Source organism: Dendrobates tinctorius, unplaced genomic scaffold (genome assembly GCF_039654945.1).
Source record: "Dendrobates tinctorius isolate UK_male_01 unplaced genomic scaffold, ASM3965494v1 ptg000245l, whole genome shotgun sequence".
In the NCBI taxonomy this organism is placed as follows: domain Eukaryota; kingdom Metazoa; phylum Chordata; class Amphibia; order Anura; family Dendrobatidae; genus Dendrobates; species Dendrobates tinctorius.
In genome coordinates, this window is record NW_027361912.1 from 10,152,640 (window position 1) to 10,174,967 (window position 22,328).

General features: G+C 47.5%; 1 protein-coding gene across 2 annotated transcripts in view; it reads left to right on the forward strand.

Annotated features, from left to right (window-relative positions):
- Positions 1–7,444: 7,444 nt before the first annotated feature.
- The window catches only part of LOC141060815 (lysozyme C-1-like), a 67,331-nt gene continuing 52,447 nt past the window's right edge, over positions 7,445–22,328 (forward strand). The window contains exon 1 of one of the 2 annotated variants that reach the window (XM_073557193.1): positions 7,445–7,602. The gene's annotated coding sequence lies outside the window, so the exon portion shown is untranslated. The remainder of the gene's footprint in view (positions 7,603–22,328) is intronic. The other variant, XM_073557194.1, reaches the window with a different exon arrangement.

Sequence of the window (22,328 nt, forward strand, 5' to 3'; positions counted from 1 at the left end):
AAGGTGCACCTCACAACTGATGCATGGTCCAGTCGGCATGGCCAGGGCCGTTACGTGTCCATCACTGCGCACTGGGTTAATGTGGTGGATGCAGGGTCCACAGGGGACAGCGGTGGTGGGAGAGTGCTGCCTAGCCCACGGTATAGGAAACAGTTGGCTGTAGGCGTTCGACCCTCCTCCTCCTCCTCCTCCATAAGCGAAAGCTCGTCCACAGAGCGCAGTCGTACGAGCACTCCATCTGCAGCTGCCACAGTTGCACACGATGTGTCCCCCTATCGAGCAGCTAGTGGAAAGCGTCAGCAGGCTGTGTTGCAGATGATGTGTTTGGGCGACAGACACACCGCCGAGGTGCTGGCCGAGTACTTGAAGCGACAAACTGAGTCATGGCTGGGCAGTGTACATCTTGAGGCAGGCAAGGTAGTTAGTGATAACGGCCGTAATTTTGTGGCAGCCATAGCCCTTTCAAAACTCAGCCACATACCTTGCTTGGCTCACACCTTGAACCTGGTGGTGCAGTGCTTCCTCAAAAATTATCCGGAGTTAACAGCCCTGCTCCAGAAGGTGCGAAGACTGTGCGCGCACATCCGCCGGTCGCCTGTACACTCCGTTCGTATGCAGAAGCTGCAGCGATTGCTCCACCTTCCCAACCACCGCCTCATTATCGACATTGCAACAAGGTGGAACTCCACCCTGCACATGGTGGAGCGGCTGTGCGAGCAGAGGCAGGCCATAATGCATTTGTGGGAGGATACACGGCCAGGCACTTTGAGAGCAGACATGGAGTTGACAGGCGTGCAGTGGTCGAAGCTGAAAGACCTTTGTAAAGTCCTTCAGTGTTTTGAGGAATGCACACGGCTGGTAAGCGCAGACGACGCCATCCTAAGCATGAGCATCCCACTTATGCGTCTGCTCATGCAAACTTTGACGCACCTTAAGGAGCAGGCGTCTGCAGCCAATGTTGATGAGGAGGAAGAGGAGGAGGGAATCCTTGATGACATTCAGCCATTGTCTGCTCAGGGACCTCTCCTGGACGAGGTGGAGGAAGAAGAGGAGGAGGAGGAGGATGATGGGGATGATTACTTAGGGGAGGAGGATGCATCTCGTGGGGCAAGTCAAAATGTTGGCGTGCCAAGGTCTGGTACAGGGTTTGTGCGTGACTGGAGGGATGTGGATTTGCCAGAAAATGCTCCTCCACCCAGCACTCGCAGTGCATCATTGACACCGGGAACATTGGCCCACATGTCAGATTATGCCGTGCGGATCCTAAAAAGGGACCCTCGCATTGCCAAAATGATGAACGATGACGACTACTGGTTGGCCAGCATCCTGGATCCACGCTATAAAGGCAAGTTACAAAACATCATGCCACAGGAGAACCTTGACCTAATATTGGCTAATAAACAAGCAACTCTGGTAAATCGGTTGCTTGAGGCATTCCCAGCACACAGCAGCGGTGATGGTTCTCACACGAGGCGTACGGGCCGGGGGCAGCTTGGCAGAGGTGTTCGTGGTGCACACAGCAGAAGTGGCGTTGGAGACAGGGGTTTCATGACAATGTTGTGGACTGATTTTTCAAATACCGCTCACACAACTGGTAATACTGCATCGATGGAAAGTGACAGGAGACAGCAGTTGTCAACTATGGTTACAAACTACTTTTCCTCCCATATCGATGTTCTCCCACACAGGTCATTCCCCTTTGACTATTGGGCCGCTAAACTGGACACCTGGCCTGAATTGGCCCAATATGCCTTACAGGAGCTCGCTTGCCCAGCTGCAAGTGTGCTATCGGAAAGAGTCTTCAGTGCAGCTGGATCAATCCTGACAGAAAAAAGGACCCGTCTGTCAACCCAAAATGTGGATGATCTAACCTTCATTAAAATGAACCACGCATGGGTTTCCAAGGATTTTGTCCAACCTTCCCCTGGTGACACATAGGGTGACAGAAAAATGGCTTGCTTTGGTCCACCTCTTCCTGGTACTTCACCTATTTCGGCTTTTGCATCAGCTGAATGTCCAACATCAACATATGCCACTTTCTAAAACTCCCTAACTGTGCTGCCTCCCCCTCCATGGCCGGGGTCACCACCTACCGCACGACACCGTGCGAGTGCTGTTGCCCTGGACAGGTGGGTAGGCCGACTCTTGGGCGCGGGCACTGGCACAGGGTCCCTCATAGTGCAATCAAGTGTCTCTGACGGCGGTGGTGCACACCCGCCGTCAGACACACCGCTGTACTATGAGGGGCCCAGTGCGAGTACCGACGCCCACGAGTGGGCCCCCCTTGCTTGGCCAGGGCCCCAGCATTTGCAATCTTTACCTCTCCCTGCTCCTCCGCTGTGTAATCTGGGCCGTCAAATCCATACTGTGCCTGACACCGTCTGAGCCTGCCTCCTGAGACATATATTTTGAATGTGTACGCTATCCATACATGTTATCCGGGGATACGGTACCCTTTCTAACCTTTGTGCAATGACGTGAAATCCATACTGGGCCTAACACCGTCTGAGCCTGCCTCATGCTGTATAGACATATATTTTGAATGTGTACGCTATCCATACATGTTATCCGGGGATACGGTACCCCTTCTAACCTTTGTGCAATGACTTGCAATCCATACTGGGCCTAACACGTCTGAGCCTGCCTCATGCTGTATAGACATACTGTATATTTTGAATGTGTACGCTATCCATACATGTTATCCGGGGATACGGTACCCCTTCTAACCTTTGTGCAATGACTTGCAATCCATACTGGGCCTAACACCGTCTGAGCCTGCCTCATGCTGTATAGACATACTGTATATTTTGAATGTGTACGCTATCCATACATGTTATCCGGAGATACGGTACCCCTTCTAACCTTTGTGCAATGACGTGCAATCCATTCTGGGCCTAACACCGTCTGAGCCTGCCTCATGCTGTATAGACATACTGTATATTTTGAATGTGTACGCTATCCATACATGTTATCCGGGGATACGGTACCCCTTCTAACCTTTGTGCAATGACTTGCAATCCATACTGGGCCTAACACCGTCTGAGCCTGCCTCATGCTGTATAGACATACTGTATATTTTGAATGTGTACGCTATCCATACATGTTATCCGGGGATACGGTACCCCTTCTAACCTTTGTGCAATGATGTGCAATCCATACTGGGCCTAACACCGTCTGAGCCTGCCTCATGCTGTATAGACATACTGTATATTTTGAATGTGTACGCTATCCATACATGTTATCCAGGGATACGGTACCCTTTCTAACCTTTGTGCAATCACGTGCAATCCATACTGGGTGTGAGAACGGCTGGCAAGCTGTTAAGCAAGCTACAGCACCTGTCCAGACAAGTACAGGGATTCCCTAGCGAGGAGACTTATTTGATTGTTTTCAATGTTGGGACAGCAATTTTTGGGGAGCACTATACTCTGGAGAATGATAGATGGGGCCCACCATACACTGGAACATTCCAAAGGTGGACATCAGACACTGGAGCAGCATTTACAGGGCCCATTATACACTAGAGCATTAGAAATGGGGCCCATTATGTTTGGAGCATTATTTGGGCCCATAAGACAGTGGAGCTTCATCCATGGGGACCAACATATACTGTAGTATTATGTGGAGCTCATCATATACTGTTTCAAACATTATATGGGACCAATGATTTTGTATGGAGAAATAGATGGGCCTCGTCATGAAATGTAAAAAGTGAGGTATTTTTCATTGTACTATACCGCTATTTCTCTGCCGTATCGGAGCATGATGAGTTGTGGTATGTGTTAAAGGGGCGCTCTTTCGCCCAGGGCACATGAAAACCTGCAGCCAGCCCTCCCCCCCCAAAACTTTAGCCAAATAACCCCCATTTTTCAGTGCGTAACTTGTATTATGAAGTTAATTAAGGTTGACAAGCTTAAGTAAGAAGAATTGATGCTTTTGGCATTCAAATGGGCACTGTAGGTGTGTTTCCTGTCCTCCTCTCACTGCCGACTTTTATTCCCCATTGACTTACATTGGGTTTCGTGTTTCGAGACGACCCCGACTTTTCCCTATAATCGGACGATCTTGCTCGACCCGACTTTTGGAAAAGTCGGGTTTCACGAAACGAAACGCGACCCTAAAAAACCAAAAGTCGCTCAACTCTAACTGCCGGTGGCATGGTAGCAGCTCCAAGCTTCGCAAGGTCTGCCAGGAAAAGATCCGGTGCAGCAGCGGTGGGTACCGGTGTCTCGGGTACCGCAGGTGTAAGCCCCTCCTGGGTGCGCTGTCGGCTCAGTCTTCCCAAGGCCTCCTGCCTCAGCCGCAGCCGGGTGGTCAGCGTGACTATTTCTTCGGCTATTTCAGCTTCTAGTTACTGGCGGTTCATGCCAGAGTTCGGGTTGGAGCCGTCAGCCATGGCGCCGGGGGGTTGCTCTTCGCCACGCTCCGCAGGCCTCCTTCCCTTACTCTCCAAAATGGCGTTCTGGCGTTCTTCTCCTTGCTCCGCCCTTCTGCTCACCACTGGCTTTTTCTGCTCCTCCTTCCGGGGGCGGCGTCTTCCTCCTGCGCCTCCATACCAAGCCAGTATACGAACCCCTCGGGGGGTGGGCCATGCGTCTGTCACATAGTAAATCAGGCAGGGATGGCCCAAGACTCTTTGCGGTCTTTTCTTAGGACCTCCCATCTCTTCACGCCCTTCTCCTCCGCGCCAGCGGCCATTTCTAATGTCCATTTTACAGTCTATTAAATTTGGTCTTCTGCACATTTTCAAAAATTGTAAATGCAAGGCACACAGAACCCGATGGCATCGGGCTTCGTCATCCTGTTCGTGATTCCAGAAATTGGGTCACCCCGCGGCTCGCCCAGGGCAGGGGGGTACTCGGTACCGGACCGGTGCACGGGGGATGGTGTGTCACAGCAGCGGTGACCCGCTCCATGGCCCTGGGCCCCAATATCAATGGCGGTGGTGTTAATGGTGTTTAGAGTTTATTAGAATATTTTGTGACGCCACCCGTGGTATTTGGCAAGTATGGTGTTAGGCCAACGCTGTATACAGATCCACTGGGACTGATTGTGTGGTGCAGCAGAGATGGTATAGCTCCCCACAGGTTGAGCTGTGGTCCCAGGGCAGTGTAGGTGCAATGGATGAGGAGAGGCACAGGATGGTGTAGACGTTGTTACCCAGGTATAGCGGTGCGGGAATAACTGGAGGACACCAGAGTATGCAGTTCCAAAGCTTTACTCACTGTTTGCAGTTCACACAACTGCCTGCCTCCGTACTGTGTTCTCCAGGTCAGGGCTCCAGCCAACCTCCAGGCAGGATAGACTCTCCTTTCCACACTCCGCCAATATGTACCTTTCACTGAACGACTCCTCAAATGCGCCTTTAGGTGCGAAGCACTCCAGTACTTAGTTACCCTGGAATTCCTCTCTCTAAGTGTTCCTAGTCTCTACTTGTATGACAGACAGCTGTAGACTACTTCGGGGACTCCTCTCCTGAGTCCCAGCTCTCTATCCGTTTCGCTGTTGTGCCCCAAGTCTATGGTGGGAGCAAGGCGTTAGCGGCTCACTACTCCTCTGGTGTCCGTTGCCAGATATAAAGATCCAATCAACCTCTGGGACAGGGCCCCGACCTTTGCGCGCTGTGGACTGGAAGGGTTCTCTCTCTTTCTCAACCAGCTTCCCACCGTCCTTCTCTTCTCCTTCGTTCCGATCTGTTCTATCTCTCTCATGGAATCTGTAGTCTCTAGTCTACGTCTCTTTCTCCTTCTCTTCCTTCCCTGAGGAGCTCGTTCCACTAAGACCAGTCCTCAGCCTCTCCTGATTGACTGCCTTCCTCTGCCTTGAGCTCCTCTCAGGCTGATCTGCTGTCAGCCTGCTCTCTTCTCTGGGTCTCTCCCCCAGACTGACCTTCTGTCAGACTGACATCTTCTGGGTCTCCCCCCAGACTGACTTGAAATGCTACACTTTCCCTCTCTTTAGTATCATCTCACACCACCCGCCTCCCAGCACATCTCGTGTTACGAAGCAGGGTTCCACAAGGGGTGCTCTACTAACCCCCAGCCTGAAGCGGTTAGGTGGCCCCACTGAACTATCCTGTGTGTGGAATGCAGGTGTGGAGCGTGGTCAGGAGTTCCCACCTTACTTGGATGGTGGGGCACTACACCTTAGGAGAAGGTGCAGTACCTCTTTGGCGACTGAAGCCTCAGGGGCACCACACCCCCATTGCTAAAATGATGAACGATGATGACTACTGGTTGCCCAGCATCCTGGATCCACGCTATAAAGGCAAATTCCAAAACATCATTGCACAGGAGAACCTTGACCTAATATTGGCTAACAAACAAGCTACTCTGGTAAACCGGTTGGTTGAGGCATTCCCAGCACACAGCGGTGTTGGTCCTCACACAAGCCGTAGGGGCCGGGGGCAACTTGGAAGCGGTGTTGGTGGTGGACACATCAGAAGTGTCATTGGAGACAGGGGTTTCGTGACAATGTTGTGGACTGATTTTTCAAGTCCCGCTCACACGACTGGTAATACTGCATAGATTGAAACTGACAGGAGACAGCACTTGTCAAGTATGGTTACAAACTACTTTTCCTCCCATATCGATGTTCTCCCTCACAGGTCATTCCCATTTGACTATTGGGCAGCTAAACTGGACACCTGGCCTGAATTGGCACAATACGCCTTACAGGAGCTCGCATGCCCAGCTGCAAGTGTGCTATCGGAAAGAGTCTTCAGTGCTGCTGGATCAATACTGACAGAAAAAAGGACCCGTCTGTCGACCCAAAATGTGGATGATCTAACCTTCATTAAAATGAACCATGCGTGGGTTTCCAAAGATTTTGTCCCACCTTACCCTGATGACACATAGGTTGCCAGAAAAATTGTTTTCTTTGGTCCACCTGTTCCTGGGACTTGACCAATTTCGCCTTTAGCAGCAGGTGAATGTCCCACATCAACATATAGCATTTTGTAAACCTCCCTATCTGGGCAGCCTCCTCCTCCCAATGGCCGGGGTCACCACCGATTGCACGCAACCGTGCCAGAGCCATTGGTCATGGCTCGGGTGAACATAGAGAGGCTATACTTTGCCCCTTGAGGCATCATAGTCCAAATATATTGCTGGCCCTCGTGTGAAAACAAACAGGTACTGGCTTGCAGCATGTAGAAATAAACTGAAGAAAGCATTGGCCAGGTCAATCACCGTAAACCATAGAAAAATAAATAGAATTGATTAAAAAAAAAACATAGTGTGTGGGTTTGGTACCATAGATGTGTTCAGTACTATAACTTCATTGACAGCACACAAATCATGTATCATCCATAACTTCATAGAAATAATTGCAGATTGTGAAATGGAGGGTGAATATTGCAATTTCCTTGGTAGCAGGGCTACTGGCTTCGGCCCCACCTTTACAAACTGGATTTTCAGCCTGCCAATATTGAGTCTGGGATCAGTGCCATTAGTTCAACGCCCACATGATCTACAGATGTGTCCTGTAAAAAAGAAAAGACTACATACTTCTTCAGCAAGTAGATCAATATCCCTGATTACTCTTCTGATTGCATCGGGACCCACCAGGAATTTGAGAGGAGTATCCTCAACCTCTGTCTGGGTGAGAGATGTTGTTTCTCTATTGTATTTTTGTGGGGGGGCAACTGTTAAGAGTATATGTACTTTCATGGGTTGTGGAATCAGTATGCCAATACCCTATTAAAATCTGGAGCTCGATGTTGGTGGGTGTCAAGCTTCTTCCAACTGGGAACTAATTTGCATTTCAAATCTGAGATCCAGAAACGTTTTGTTACATCGGTGGAAGAAATTATCCACAGGTTCTCCTTTTCCCTGCATGACATCCTGGAGAATGGGGGTCTGGCAAGCTGCTTACTAGAGTATCTGTCTCCTGGTATTTCCAGGAGTCCTTGCGTGGAGTAGATTGTGTACAAAAGTATAAGCTTTGAGGCTTAAAAGATGATGATGATAATTATGTCCCCCCACCATATAACGATAAATACTGTAGATTATCAGTCTGAGCTATTTATTTCCTGTCTCTTCCTGTTCTGTTTAATTATTTACCTCCATGTCATATTCATCTTTTTCTTCATTATTCTTTTCATAAACTACATTAATTAATAAAACTATAATGGATGCTGGACAGGATGTAGCACAAGACGTGCCGTCTATATAAATAGTTGGACAGAGGATAAGACTACTTGGATTGGTCATCTGACAGTCAGAACAAGTTTCACGATATTCTGCATTCTGTGTTTGACGGCTGGCACACGTCCAGTCATCGGGAATGTATATAGAAGTATAAATGAATGTAATGCAGATATTGCAACTGACATCTTCCTGTGTAAATATTTGTTTTGCACAAAATTCAGCAATCTTGTTATATTCCTTTCCTCTTCCCTTTTTTCCTAACTTCCTCTGCCATCTTATAAAATGCTTCAGGGTCCTGTAACACCTCATAATACCTGAGGCTGGGACGCTGCTCTCCACTCATTAACACATTCTTCCATCCCTTCTTATCTAATGCTCCTCCCCTCGTGATCGGAGGGTTTCTTAACGTACATTTTCTTCCTCACTCCACTATGGGTCATATCTGTCTTATAGATATCGACTGACTGCTCCCACCCATTCTATCATCTGAATTCTGAGTATATCTGAAAAACATATGTATGTGTGCGTTTTGAAACAAATTCTCACGGGGTTATGAACAGTGGGATATGTGACTGTAAAAGCTGTATGTACTCCTTATGTCCGAGTAAAGGGGTCTTCAGTGAACATAGTGATGTCTAGCTATCTTGAACACAGTAATATAGGGAATTAACCAACAACTAACACCAGAGTATTTCACAAATCTCGTGTATCCAGAAACTGCGTAGTATAAAAATACCTTATAAATTGTTAAAATTTCTGTTTCCTCAAAACTTTCGCTCTAAAACATTGCAAAGAAAACATCTCACAGAGAAATGTAGTGACCTTAGTAAACAATAACTAGAAAGTAACAATAGACCTCGGATCTCACAGAGATATCTGTACAAATCAAGCAATTACCATTCAAGTAATTCTCTTTCTACCTGAAACAACTAACCTTATAATTATAGTATGCAGAACAAAACCAGTTTATCCAATTATCTAATTTCACAACATATATATATGTATACACACATAGAATGCATTCAAAAATTTTAACCACATGCTAGTACGCCTCCTGCCGGCAAATCATACACACTACAAAAGACAATGAATTTAAAACTGGTACTGACATAAAATACTGCGAATCCTTGACACCAAAACAATTCGCAATTTACCTATCCATATGCCAGCCTGATTTGTAGAGGTGAAAAATCTACACCTGGGCAAACCATACTTTTCAGGGAGAGAGCAATCACTCAGTCACATCAACACGGTAATTGAAATTACCCTTCCACCCATATAACTTATGAACCTATGCTGCAGCTAAAGCACCATCACCTTAGCCAGGTGATGTCCGGTGGGAACCCCGCAAGAAGTCATCAACCACTTAGAGGTTGGAAAATCACTCAGAGTAATCAAGCACCTACTCCCACTTGCCCACTGGGAGAGACACAGTTCAGACTTCTGCGATCATCGGTCAAGCCGAGAGCAGGACCGGAACCAGAGTGACAGTGAATTTGCTCAGTACGTCTCCCTATCTATATTTTTTCCTTTTCAGGCTGGCTGAGGTAACAATCACGTATGCAAACAACCAAAACAGCAAAGCAGAGAGGCAAAGCAGATAAGGCAGACAATTAAGGAAATCGTGACCAGGGTGGGTTTTTGGTGCTAGGACTTGTAGTAAATAGTGGTAATCACCTCTAGATAGGTGGTTGATATTTCAGCAGAGGGGGAAAAATAGTAATCACCTCTTTCCTTAAAAATATATATATATGCCGTGTCATTCACGTCACCGGGCCCAGTTTATACCGTGGGCGTATGGCCGGACGTGAGCACCTATATGTGTATATATATAATATATATAACTTCTTCGACCGTCTAAAGTCGGAACCAGGGTGATAACCCAATGGAAACATCCCCTTTGTACTCTGCTCTGTATGCTTCTAGTAGCCCTAGTGCAGTACGAAATAGTTTTTAACAGATACTTGACAGATTCTAGATACACCCTCTGAATTGGTTAGACCGGACAATACACACAGACAATTAAGGAATTATATATCTGACCGGGTCCATAGGCTCAGGACTTTCAAACGTGGTCAGTTTAAGGGTTCAGAGAAGACAGCCAACTGTCTCCTCCCAGCCGGACGTGAATACAGAAGGGTAGGTAAGATGATATATTTTCTCACCTGGTCTCGAGCTGCAGCCTCGTCCTGCTGGAAAGACATCCGTCCTGGGGGAGATTTTGTTGCGGCTGTGATCGTCTGGTATCGTCCTGAGCCCCACTGTTTGAGCGCCAACTGTTGATTCTGCCGCACTAGGGTGTAGCCCGTCTTAATTGTCTGTGGCCAAATTGGATCTTTGGTAGAGATTTTCCGTGCACGGAGAAAAGAATACACAAGACAAGGTGTATCGTGTCAGTATGATTCTTCTCTGTCTTTAATTCAGAGTGCGCAGCTTTTATAACAGAAATTATGCTATCTCATTGTGTTACATCAACAGTGCATTTCCAAGGTACTGTTTACTGTTCCCATATCGGTACACAATCACTATGTACATCTCTAAGTTACCGTTTACTGTTCCCATGTGTTACACAATCACCGTGTACATAAGTATTGTTCTTTAGCCCGATCCACCCTAGTCCACCCAGTATTGCGGTTTTACATGAAGCCTAGGTGGGTCATACACAGAAATAATTCAGCAGAGAATCAGAAGTATCTTAAAGCAACATGATCCTAATATTCAGCAAATCGTCTATATAGTGGTACAGTTTTGATTCTTGTATATATTCATGTGCCATTTATTCTCCCCTTAACACATTCATCTCTGATGCGAATAAGATTATACGCCCCCCTGAGGTCAAGTTTAGTAAACCAGCAGGCACTCTTAACTCTGGAGAATAAATCAGACATCAGAGGTAACGGGTACTGATATTTAACCATCATCTTGTTAAGGGAATGATAATCAATACACGGTCTTAATGAACCATCTTTCTTGGCCTCAAAAAAAAAAACAGCACCTAAAGGTGACGAGTAGAGTTGAGCAAAACGGGTCGAAAAATTGAAAAGTCGCCGACTTTCGCCAAAGTCGGGTTTCATGAAACGAAACCCGACATAAGCGTGAGGTCGGCCACGAGGTCGGCGATTTTATCGTCCAAGTTGCGTTTCAAAAGATGCTTGAGCGCCCTTTTTGCAGCTAATCAGGAAGAACGGACACTGTGGGCAACGTGATGACATAGGTAGCGGTCACCACCATCGTGGAGAAGGGCATGCAAGTGATTTGCTTGCTTTGTGGGGCGTCACAGGGGGTATAAAAGGGTGGGGACGCCGACCGCCATGTTACTCATGCTGATCTCAGAATAGGGAGAGCTGCTGCTGACTCTGTAGGGAGTGTGTTAGGCAGGGAAGAAGATACCAAAAACTGATTCTGCTGCTAGCGATTTTGCCTGTACAACACACCAGTCACTGTGCAGTGCAAGGGGAGGCTATAGTTTGGTGCATCAGCTCTGTTGGTTATTAGGCTGCCTTTTAAGGCTATCTGGTAGCTGCATTGCTGTGTGCCCACTGCTGAGCAAACTGCTTTTTTCAAAGCAATCCAGATTTTATTGTTTTGTCCTTGTGAGATACTGAGCGTTCATTTTTCACACACCGTGCAGTGGTGTACGCTCCTCTCTCAGTACTGTGTAATGGCTGTTATCACGGCCACAGTGAAGCTGTGTGTGACTCTGTAAGGATAAGTCGAGGAGTTGTTCCGTTCTTACAGACCTCCACCTTATAGTTTTGTCTGGTTTTCAAACAGTTTAGTATATTTGCTGTTTGATTACATTCAAAACTATAGAGAGACAGCGTGTGTCAGTCTGTATACTAAAACACGGAGCTTGACAATTTTACATACACTGGACAGCAGTGTACATGCACGCTCCTCTCTCAGTACCGTGTAACGGCTGTTATCACGGTCAAAGTGAAGCTATCTGTGTGTGACTCTGTAAGGATAAGTCGAGGAGTTGATCCGTTCTTACAGACCTTCACCTTATAGTTTTGTCTGGTTTTCAAACAGTTTAGTATATTTGCTGTTTGATTACATTCAAAGCTATAGAGAGACAGCGTGTGTCAGTCCGTATACTAAAACATGGAGCTTGACAATTTTACATACACTGGACAGCGGTGTACGTGCACGCTCCTCTCTCAGTACCGTGTAACAGCTGTTATCACGGCCACAGTGAAGCTATCTGTTTGTGACTCTGTAAGGATAAGTCGAGGAGTTGTTCCGTTCTTACAGACCTCTACCTTATAGTTTTGTCTGGTTTTCAAACAGTTTAGTATATTTGCAGTTTGATTACATTCAAAACTATAGAGAGACAGCGTGTGTCAGTCCGTATACTAAAACACAGAGCTTGACAATTTTACATACACTGGACAGCGGTGTACGTGCACGCGCCTCTCTCAGTACCGTGTAACGGCTGTTATCACGGCCACAGTGAAGCTGTGTGTGACTCTGTAAGGATAAGTCGAGGAGTTGTTCCGTTCTTACAGACCTCCACCCTATAGTTTTGTCTGGTTTTCAAACAGTTTAGTATATTTGCTGTCTGATTACATTCAAAACCATAGAGAGACAGCGTGTGTCAGTCTGTATACTAAAACACTGAGCTTGACAATTTTACATACACTGGACAGCAGTGTACATGCACGCTCCTCTCTCAGTACCGTGTAACGGCTGTTATCACGGTCAAAGTGAAGCTGTGTGTGACTCTGTAAGCATAAGTCGAGGAGTTGTTCCATTCTTACAGACCTCCACCTTATAGTTTTGTCTGGTTTTCAAACAGTTTAGTATATTTGCTGTTTGATTACATTCAAAACTATAGAGAGACAGCGTGTGTCAGTCCGTATAATAAAACATGGAGCTTGACAATTTTACATACACTGGACAGCGGTGTACGTGCACGCTCCTCTCTCAGTACCGTGTAACAGCTGTTATCACAGCCACAGTGAAGCTATCTGTGTGTGACTCTGTAAGGATAAGTCGAGGAGTTGTTCCGTTCTTACAGACCTCTACCTTATAGTTTTGTCTGGTTTTCAAACAGTTTAGTATATTTGCAGTTTGATTACATTCAAAACTATAGAGAGACAGCGTGTGTCAGTCCGTATACTAAAACACAGAGCTTGACAATTTTACATACACTGGAAAGCGGTGTACGTGCACGCTCCTCTCTCAGTACCGTGTAACGGCTGTTATCACGGCCACAGTGAAGCTGTGTGTGACTCTGTAAGGATAAGTCGAGGAGTTTTTCCGTTCTTACAGACCTACACTGTAAGGAGATTCCAATTCTGTCCAATTCTATATACACCTTGTAGTTTGTCATACACTAGGCAATTTCTGCCGGTCACATTGTGGTGTTAAATAAACAGGGCATGACTGAATCCCACAGTGTCCTGAAGTGTAGAGACATTCCTATTCTCCACAGTCTTCTATACACCTTTCTAACAGCATAGAGAATCTGCCTGTCATATTGCGGTGTTAAATAAACAGGGCCTGACTGAATCCAACAGTGTCCTGAGGTGTAGAGACATTCCAATTCTACACAGTCCTCTATACACCCTTCTAACAACATAGAGAATCTGCCTGTCATATTACGATGTTAAATAAACAGGGCCTGACTGAATCCTATAGTGTCCTGAAGTGTAGAGACATTCCAATTCTCCACAGTCCTCTATACACCCTTGTAACAGCATAGAGAATCTGCCTGTCATATTGCGGTGTTAAATTATCAGGGCCTGACTGAATCCCACAGTGTCCTGAAGTGTAGAGACATTCCAATTCTACACAGTCCTCTATATACCCTTCTAACAGCATAGAGAATCTGCCTGTCATATTGCGGTGTTAAATAAACAGGGCCTTCTGAATCCCACAGTGTCCTGAAGTGTAGAGACATCCCAATTCTACACAGTCCTCTATACACCCTTCTAACAGCATAGAGAATCTGCCTGTCATATTGCGGTGTTAAATAAACAGGGCCTGACTGAATCCCACAGTGTCCTGAAGTGTAGAGACATTCCAATTCTGCACAGTCCTCTATACACCCTTCTAACAGCATAGAGAATCTGCCTGTCATATTGCGGTGTTAAATAAACAGGGCCTGACTGAATCCCACAGTGTCCTGAAGTGTAGAGACATTCCATTTCTCCACAGTCCTCTATACACCCTTCTAACAGCATAGACAATCTGCCTGTCATACTGCGGTGTTAAATAAACAGGGCGTGACTGAATCCCACAGTGCCCTGAAGTGTAGAGACATTCCAATTCTACACAGTCCTCTATACACCCTTCTAACAGCATAGAGAATCTGCCTGTCATATTGCGGTGTTAAATAAACAGGGCCTGACTGAATCCCACAGTGTCCTGAAGAGTAAAGACATTCCAATTCTCCCCAGTACTATATACACCTTGTACCTTGTTTTACAGTACCAGAGAGTTGGTGTACATTTGGGTAAATTTTCATAAAAAATGTGGAAGTTGGTGGAAGAGTCCGTGGAAGTGGGCGGGGGTTGACAGCAGGTAATGATGGTGTTGGTGTTGGTGGTGGATCTGCTGATAGTGGCAAAAGCAAAATAGCACCTAATACTGGAGGTGTTGAGGCTGCGTCATCGTCTGGCTCCACAAGGCCTCGAAGGCTCCCTTTTCTGGGAGTAGGTAAACCGCTTCTAAAGCCGGAGCTTCAAGAACAAGTTTTGGCTTACATTGCTGACTCAGCCTCCAGCTCTATCGCCTCCTCCTCTGAAGTTTTAAAAAATAAAAGCACTGAGTCGTCATTGGAGGCTCATGGTCATGAAACACACCTTTCCTTGTGTCCTTCACCCCTACCAAAATTGAAGGATGCGGTAGGCCACACTACAGATTACTCCATGGAGCTGTTTTCACATACCATGCCTGGGTTATCAAATCAAATCGTGAATTACCCAGGCCAAGATGAATCTGACATGGAGTGCACTGATGCACAGCCACTGCTAGATTTATCTGCTCGCACATTCACTCAGAGCACTACATTGTCCTCGCAGTTTACTGAGCCAGAATCTGACCCTGATGAAACTCAGTTGCCCCCTCCCGCATACTATACCACCATACACGGTGACACAGAGGAAGGTGCACATGACATTGAAGAGGAGGTGATGGATGACCCAGTTGTTGACCCAGATTGGCATCCATTGGGGGTAGAGTGTGCCGCTGCCAATAGGTCAGAAGAGGAGGAGGAGCATCCGCAGCAGGCATCGACATCCGATCTGTTCTATCTCTCTCATGCAATCTGTTGTCTCCAGTCTACGTCTCTTTCTCCTTCTCTTCCTTCCCTGAGGAGCTCGTTCCACTAAGACCAGTCCTCAGCCTCTCTTTACTGACTGCCTTCCTCCGCCTTGAGCTCCTCTCAGGCTGACTTGCTGTGCTGTCAGCCTGCTCTCTTCTCTGGGTCTCTCCCCCAGACTGACCTTCTGTCAGACTGACCTCTTCTATGTCTCCCCCCAGACTGACTTAAAATCCTACACTTTCCCTCTCTTTTGTATCATCTCACTCCACCCGCCTCCCAGCACATCTCGTGTTACGAAGCAGGGTTCCATGAAGGGTGCTCTACTAACCCCCAGCCTGAAGCTGTTAGGTGGCCCCACTGAACTCTCCTGTGTGTGGAATGCAGGTGTGGAGCATGGTCAGGAGTTCCCACCTTACCTGGATGGTGGGGCACTACACCTTAGGAGAAGGTGCAGTACCTCTGTGGCGACTGAAGCCTCAGGGGCGCCACATACCCCCCGTTAAACACAGCACGTCCGCGGGCTGCAAGACAACAAAAGGTACAATACAGGAACACACAAAAAACGAACAAGACCCTCCTGGGTAACAAGAAATTTTGTAAATTGTTCTTTAGTGCTGATCCCCTCCTGGGGTTCGGGTAGCTGCACTGGAATTGTTACCTGATGTGGTATCCTCCTCAATAGGTGGTTCCACTGTTCTGGTACGCGGTCTAGCTCCTAGGGCCTCTGCAGTGTGCTGGTGCTGATAAGCAACTGCCTGGGGATTTAGCAGTGAAGGGATCCCAAAACGATCCAGATCCCCTTCTGGTCTGTAGCTGTCGGATCGGGCGCGCCGGCTCCAACCGTACCCCCACCAGCAGGGTCCTTCGCTTCATCAATCCATTAGGAAGGCCGGAATATATACCCGGGAGTTCCCAGGGGTGCGACCTCTGCTCCGGTGTAGACATGGTGGTGGCGGGTGACGGCAGTGTAGTCCATGACAACTCCGGTTCCACGGGAGTCGCCGGCGAGACCAGCGCAGCCGCGCCAGGTCCGGACAGGAGCTCCCCTTCTTCTGCTTCGGCTCCCTCGGCTGCATACAACTCCTCTGGTATCAGCGGCAAAGAAGGGATAGTATACACTGCCGGTGGCATGGTAGCAGCTCCAAGCTTTGCAAGGTCTGCAAGGAAAAGATCCGGTGCAGCAGCGGTGGGTACCGGTGTCTCGGGTACCGCAGGTGTAAGCCCCTCCTGGGTGCGCTGTCGGCTCAGTCTTCCCAAGGCCTCCTGCCTCAGCCGCAGCCGGGTGGTCAGCGTGACTATTTCTTCGGCTATTTCAGCTTCTAGTTGCTGGCGGTTCATGCCAGAGTTCGGGTTGGAGCCGTCAGCCATGGCGCCGGGGCGTTGCTCTTCGCCACGCTCCGCAGGCCTCCTTCCCTTACTCTCCAAAATGGCGTTCTGGCGTTCTTCTCCTTGCTCCGCCCTTCTGCTCACCACTGGCTTTCTCTGCTCCTCCTTCTGGGGGCGGCGTCTTCCTCCTGCGCCTCCATACCAAGCCAGTATACGAACCCCTCGGGGGGTGGGCCATGCGTCTGTCACATAGTAATTCAGGCAGGGATGGCCCAAGACTCTTTGCGGTCTTTTCTTAGGACCTCCCATCTCTTCACGCCCTTCTCCTCCGCGCCAGCGGCCATTTCTAATGTCCATTTTACAGTCTATTAAATTTGGTCTTCTGCACATTTTCAAAAATTGTAAATGCAAGGCACACAGAACCCGATGGCATCGGGCTTCATCATCCTGTTCGTGATTCCAGAAATTGGGTCACCCCGCGGCTCGCCCAGGGCAGTGGGGTACTCAGTACCGGACCGGTGCACGGGGGATGGTGTGTCACAGCAGCGGTGACCCGGTCCATGGCCCTGGGCCCCAATATCAATGGCGGTGGTGTTAATGGTGTTTAGATTTTATTAGAATATTTTGTGACGCCACCCGTGGTATTTGGCAAGTATGGTGTTAGGCCAACGCTGCATACAGATCCACTGGGACTGATGGTGTGGTGCAGCAGAGATGGTATAGCTCCCCACAGGTTGAGCTGTGGTCCCAGGGCAGTGTAGGTGCAATGGATGAGGAGAGGCACAGGATGGTGTAGACGTTGTTACCCAGGTATAGCGGTGCGGGAATAACTGGAGGACACCAGAGTATGCAGTTCCAAAGCTTTACTCACTGTTTGCAGTTCACACAACTGCCTGCCTCCGTACTGTGTTCTCCAGGTCAGGGCTCCAGCCAACCTCCAGGCAGGATAGACTCTCCTTTCCACACTCCGCCAATATGTACCTTTCACTGAACGACTCCTCAAATGCGCCTTTAGGTGCGAAGCACTCCAGTACTTAGTTACCCTGGAATTCCTCTCTCTAAGTGTTCCTAGTCTCTACTTGTATGACAGACAGCTGTAGACTACTTCGGGGACTCCTCTCCTGAGTCCCAGCTCTCTATCCGTTTCGCTGTTGTGCCCCAAGTCTATGGTGGGAGCAAGGCGTTAGCAGCTCACTACTCCTCCGGTGTCGGTTGCCAGATATAAAGATCCTATCAACCTCGGGGACAGGGCCACGACCTTTGCGCGCTGTGGACTGGAAGGGTTCTCTCTCTTTTTCAACCAGCTTCCCACCGTCCTTCTCTTCTCCTTCGTTCCGATCTGTTCTATCTCTCTCATGGAATCTGTAGTCTCTAGTCTACGTCTCTTTCTCCTTCTCTTCCTTCCCTGAGGAGCTCGTTCCACTAAGACCAGTCCTCAGCCTCTCCTGATTGACTGCCTTCCTCTGCCTTGAGCTCCTCTCAGGCTGACCTGCTGTCAGCCTGCTCTCTTCTCTGGGTCTCTCCCCCAGACTGACCTTCTGTCAGACTGACCTCTTCTGGGTCTCCCCCCAGACTGACTTGAAATGCTACACTTTCCCTCTCTTTTGTATCATCTCACTCCACCCGCCTCCCAGCACATCTCGTGTTACGAAGCAGGGTTCCACAAGGGGTGCTCTACTAACCCCCAGCCTGAAGCTGTTAGGTGGCACCACTGAACTATCCTGTGTGTGGAATGCAGGTGTGGAGCGTGGTCAGGAGTTCCCACCTTACTTGGATGGTGGGGCACTACACCTTAGGAGAAGGTGCAGTACCTCTTTGGCGACTGAAGCCTCAGGGGCACCACACCCCCATTGCTAAAATGATGAACGATGATGACTACTGGTTGCCCAGCATCCTGGATCCACGCTATAAAGGCAAATTCCAAAACATCATTGCACAGGAGAACCTTGACCTAATATTGGCTAACAAACAAGCTACTCTGGTAAACCGGTTGGTTGAGGCATTCCCAGCACACAGCGGTGTTGGTTCTCACACAAGCCGTAGGGGCCAGGGGCAACTTGGAAGCAGTGTTGGTGGTGGACACATCAGAGGTGTCATTGGAGACAGGGGTTTCATGACCATGTTGTGGACTGATTTTTCAAGTCCCGCTCACACGACTGGTAATACTGCATAGATTGAAACTGACAGGAGACAGCACTTGTCAAGTATGGTTACAAACTACTTTTCCTCCCATATCGATGTTCTCCCTCACAGGTCATTCCCATTTGACTATTGGGCAGCTAAACTGGACACCTGGCCTGAATTGGCACAATATGCCTTACAGGAGCTCTCATGCCCAGCTGCAAGTGTGCTATCGGAAAGAGTCTTCAGTGCTGCTGGATCAATACTGACAGAAAAAAGGACCCGTCTGTCGACCCAAAATGTGGATGATCTAACCTTCATTAACCCTCCGTCAGGCGCAATAGATCTGACAGGCACACAGTAATTAGTTTCACTTCTCTCTCCTTGCCCACTTATCAGAAAACCCCACCCCTCCTAGTTATCTCCTGACTCTACAGGCTCTGTGAAACCTGATATCACAGTGACTCAGCAGACCTTCTAGTGAGCAGATATCAACACTTTGGCTTCTCAGGCACATTGCGCCTGATTTCAACACAAATTGAAAGGTTAGTATTTTCTTTTTTTACTCATCACGATTGTGTATTTAGCTTGATTTATGAAGGATTAATGCTAAGTTAGTGTACATAAGTACTGTTTTCTTAGACAAAAGGAGGGTGGCTTCTAAGGCACATTGCGCCCTAACACATACTCTTTCTCTCTTGCTTCAGATTTTCTGCTGCAATGGCCAGAAAACAGTATGATTCATCTAAACCCCTTCATTTAGAAGAAATGAAGATTTTTTTGTTAGAAGATGATGAGGAAGAACCAGCAGTAACTGAGGATTTAGAGGAATCTAGTGACATTTCATCTGAAGATGAGGTAGCAGAATGTAACACTGATTCTGGAACAGAGCAGGATGGTGATGACACTGATACAGAGGAAACAGACACAGATCTAGCTTATTATTTGGGCAAAGATAAAAATACAAAGGACGTCCCAAGGACGTTCCAGAACAAACACCGACTCTACCACCTTCTAAAAGACGCAGTTGTACTACCTGCTCATTTGTATCTGGTTTCAGAAGGCTTTCTAAATATGACTGCAAAATATGTAAAGAATCAATCTGCCTTTCCCATGCAACTTTCGTCTGCCAGCCTTGCTTTTCTAAGTGTACCTGTGCTGCTTCTGCTGCAATTGAAACCACTGAAGATGAGTAGAAAATAATTAAGTAACATCTAAGTGCAATATCCTTTAAGTTTTTTTCCATAATTTTATATTTAAGCAATAGTTAAGTAAAGATAACTGGAGCCTATTTGGCGGTACTACCGAAAAGTGGTACTTTTAGTTTTAATAAGTTTATGGTTAATAAATGTTTTTTTTTGCATCTGATTTGGTGTAATCTCTTTTAATACATTCCTATGAAGGTCACTGACTACTTCTATAGTCCTGAAATTGAAATATGTAGCTACTATAGGTGGTTTTCTGACCTGTGCCTGTCAGGCACATTGCACATGAACTGAGGAGAATCTATATTGCGCCTGACGGAGGGTTAAAATGAACCATGCGTGGGTTTCCAAAGATTTTGTCCCACCTTACCCTGATGACACATAGGTTGCCAGAAAAATTGTTTTCTTGGGTCCACCTGTTCCTGGGACTTGACCAATTTCGCCTTTAGCAGCAGGTGAATGTCCCACATCAACATATAGCATTTTGTAAACCTCCCTATCTGGGCAGCCTCCTCCCCCCAATGGCCGGGTTCACCACCGAGCGCACGCAACCGTGCGAATGCCATTGCCCTGGACAGGTGGGTGGGCCAACTCGTGGGCGCGGGCACTGGCACAGGGTCCCTCATAGTGCAATCAAGTGTCTCTGACGGTGGTGGTGTACACCCTCCGTCAGACACACCGCCGTACTATGAGGGGCCCAGTGCCGACGCCCACGAGTGGGCCCCCTTTGCTTGGGCAGGGCCCCAGCATTTGCAATGTTTACCTCTCCCTGCTCCTCCACTGTGTAGTCTGGGCTGGCAAATCCATCACTGGGACTGGCACTTCAAATTTGGTGAACTGATAGCAGATGATGGTTAGGACGTAGCTATGCCCTGTCCTGCTGGCCAGGATCCAGCTTCAGATGATCAATGGCTTCCATTTCTTATGGACGTCGACTCACAATGAGATGCAGTGGTGGTTTCTCATCAGCTTTAGCAGTTTTCCTACCCACGGACGTGTGACATTCCAGCGCACATTTTTAAATGTGCCCTCCCTCTCATGCCAATCCAATTGAATCGCCTACGGCCTGTGGCTTCTGTGTTTTGCACTCCAAAGTTACGTGACAGATCATGATAGCAGTGAGCACCATGTTTATATCTCTCCCTGTGATCAAAATTGGATGGATATGAGTAACGGCGATGGGATCAACGGTACTGCGATACAGCAACACTTTCTTCACAAAGAAAGGTTTTTGCTGTGTCCACACACTAATTAATTGAGGGTCAGCATCGCCTCAGAGACTTGTGATGGAAGTTGTTCCCGTGAATAGTAATTCGTAGATTTCTGCAATCACTAGACTTTAGGTAAATAATTGTATGCATCTAATTTCCTATTGCAGAGAGTCTGGGCTGTCTTACTGAGACAGAAATATAAATGAAGATTTAAAAATACCACCAAAAGTGTATCATGGTGTACGCTTGAAATACATTTCCTTTTTTCTAGCTTTTAGATTGTTGTGTAATCCTTGCAGAGAACACGGAGATTTTAGATGTTTAAACTATGCTCTATATACCTGCTATCCAGTGATAATGTACCCTATCTCAACTTTGTACAATCTGGACTAATCCATACTGGGCCTGAGACCGTCTGAGCCTGCCTCCTGATCGATACACATAGGTTTTTAATGTGTAAACTATGCAACATATATACGTGTTATCCGGTGAAACTGTACCCTTTATCAACTTTCTCGAATCTTGTAGAATCCATACTGGGCCTGAGAACGGCTGCAGAGCTGTTAAGCAAGCTACAGCACCTGTGGTTTGGACACATAATGTTCTGCATTTTTTCTGTAATGGCGGTTAGGCCGAAATCAGGAATTGCTGTTGACCTGCAATTACTGGGAAATCATCGTTCACGGCGAATTATTGGAATCCCAGATCCCCATCACTAACGGTGTTCAGCGTGTTATCTGCACCTGTAAGTGACAAAAGATGGTCCTTTCAGTGTAGTGCGCATGTAGCCCCGGACATGGAAGGCCATGATAGCCCTGTTATTGCTCGATCGCGCGTGCCAGAGCCTCGCGTATCCCTCTAGTAAGCTGTACGCGTACCGCAGGGGCATGCCGGAGTCTCGTTTGTTAACAGAATAAAGATGACAAATCTCTAGCACAACTACAAATGGACATACCACACCACACACACACAATCGACAAAGCTTTCAATATGTGCATCTTTTTTTGAGGTGGCATGGTTGTGGTTTCCCGGGTGGAGTCCAATT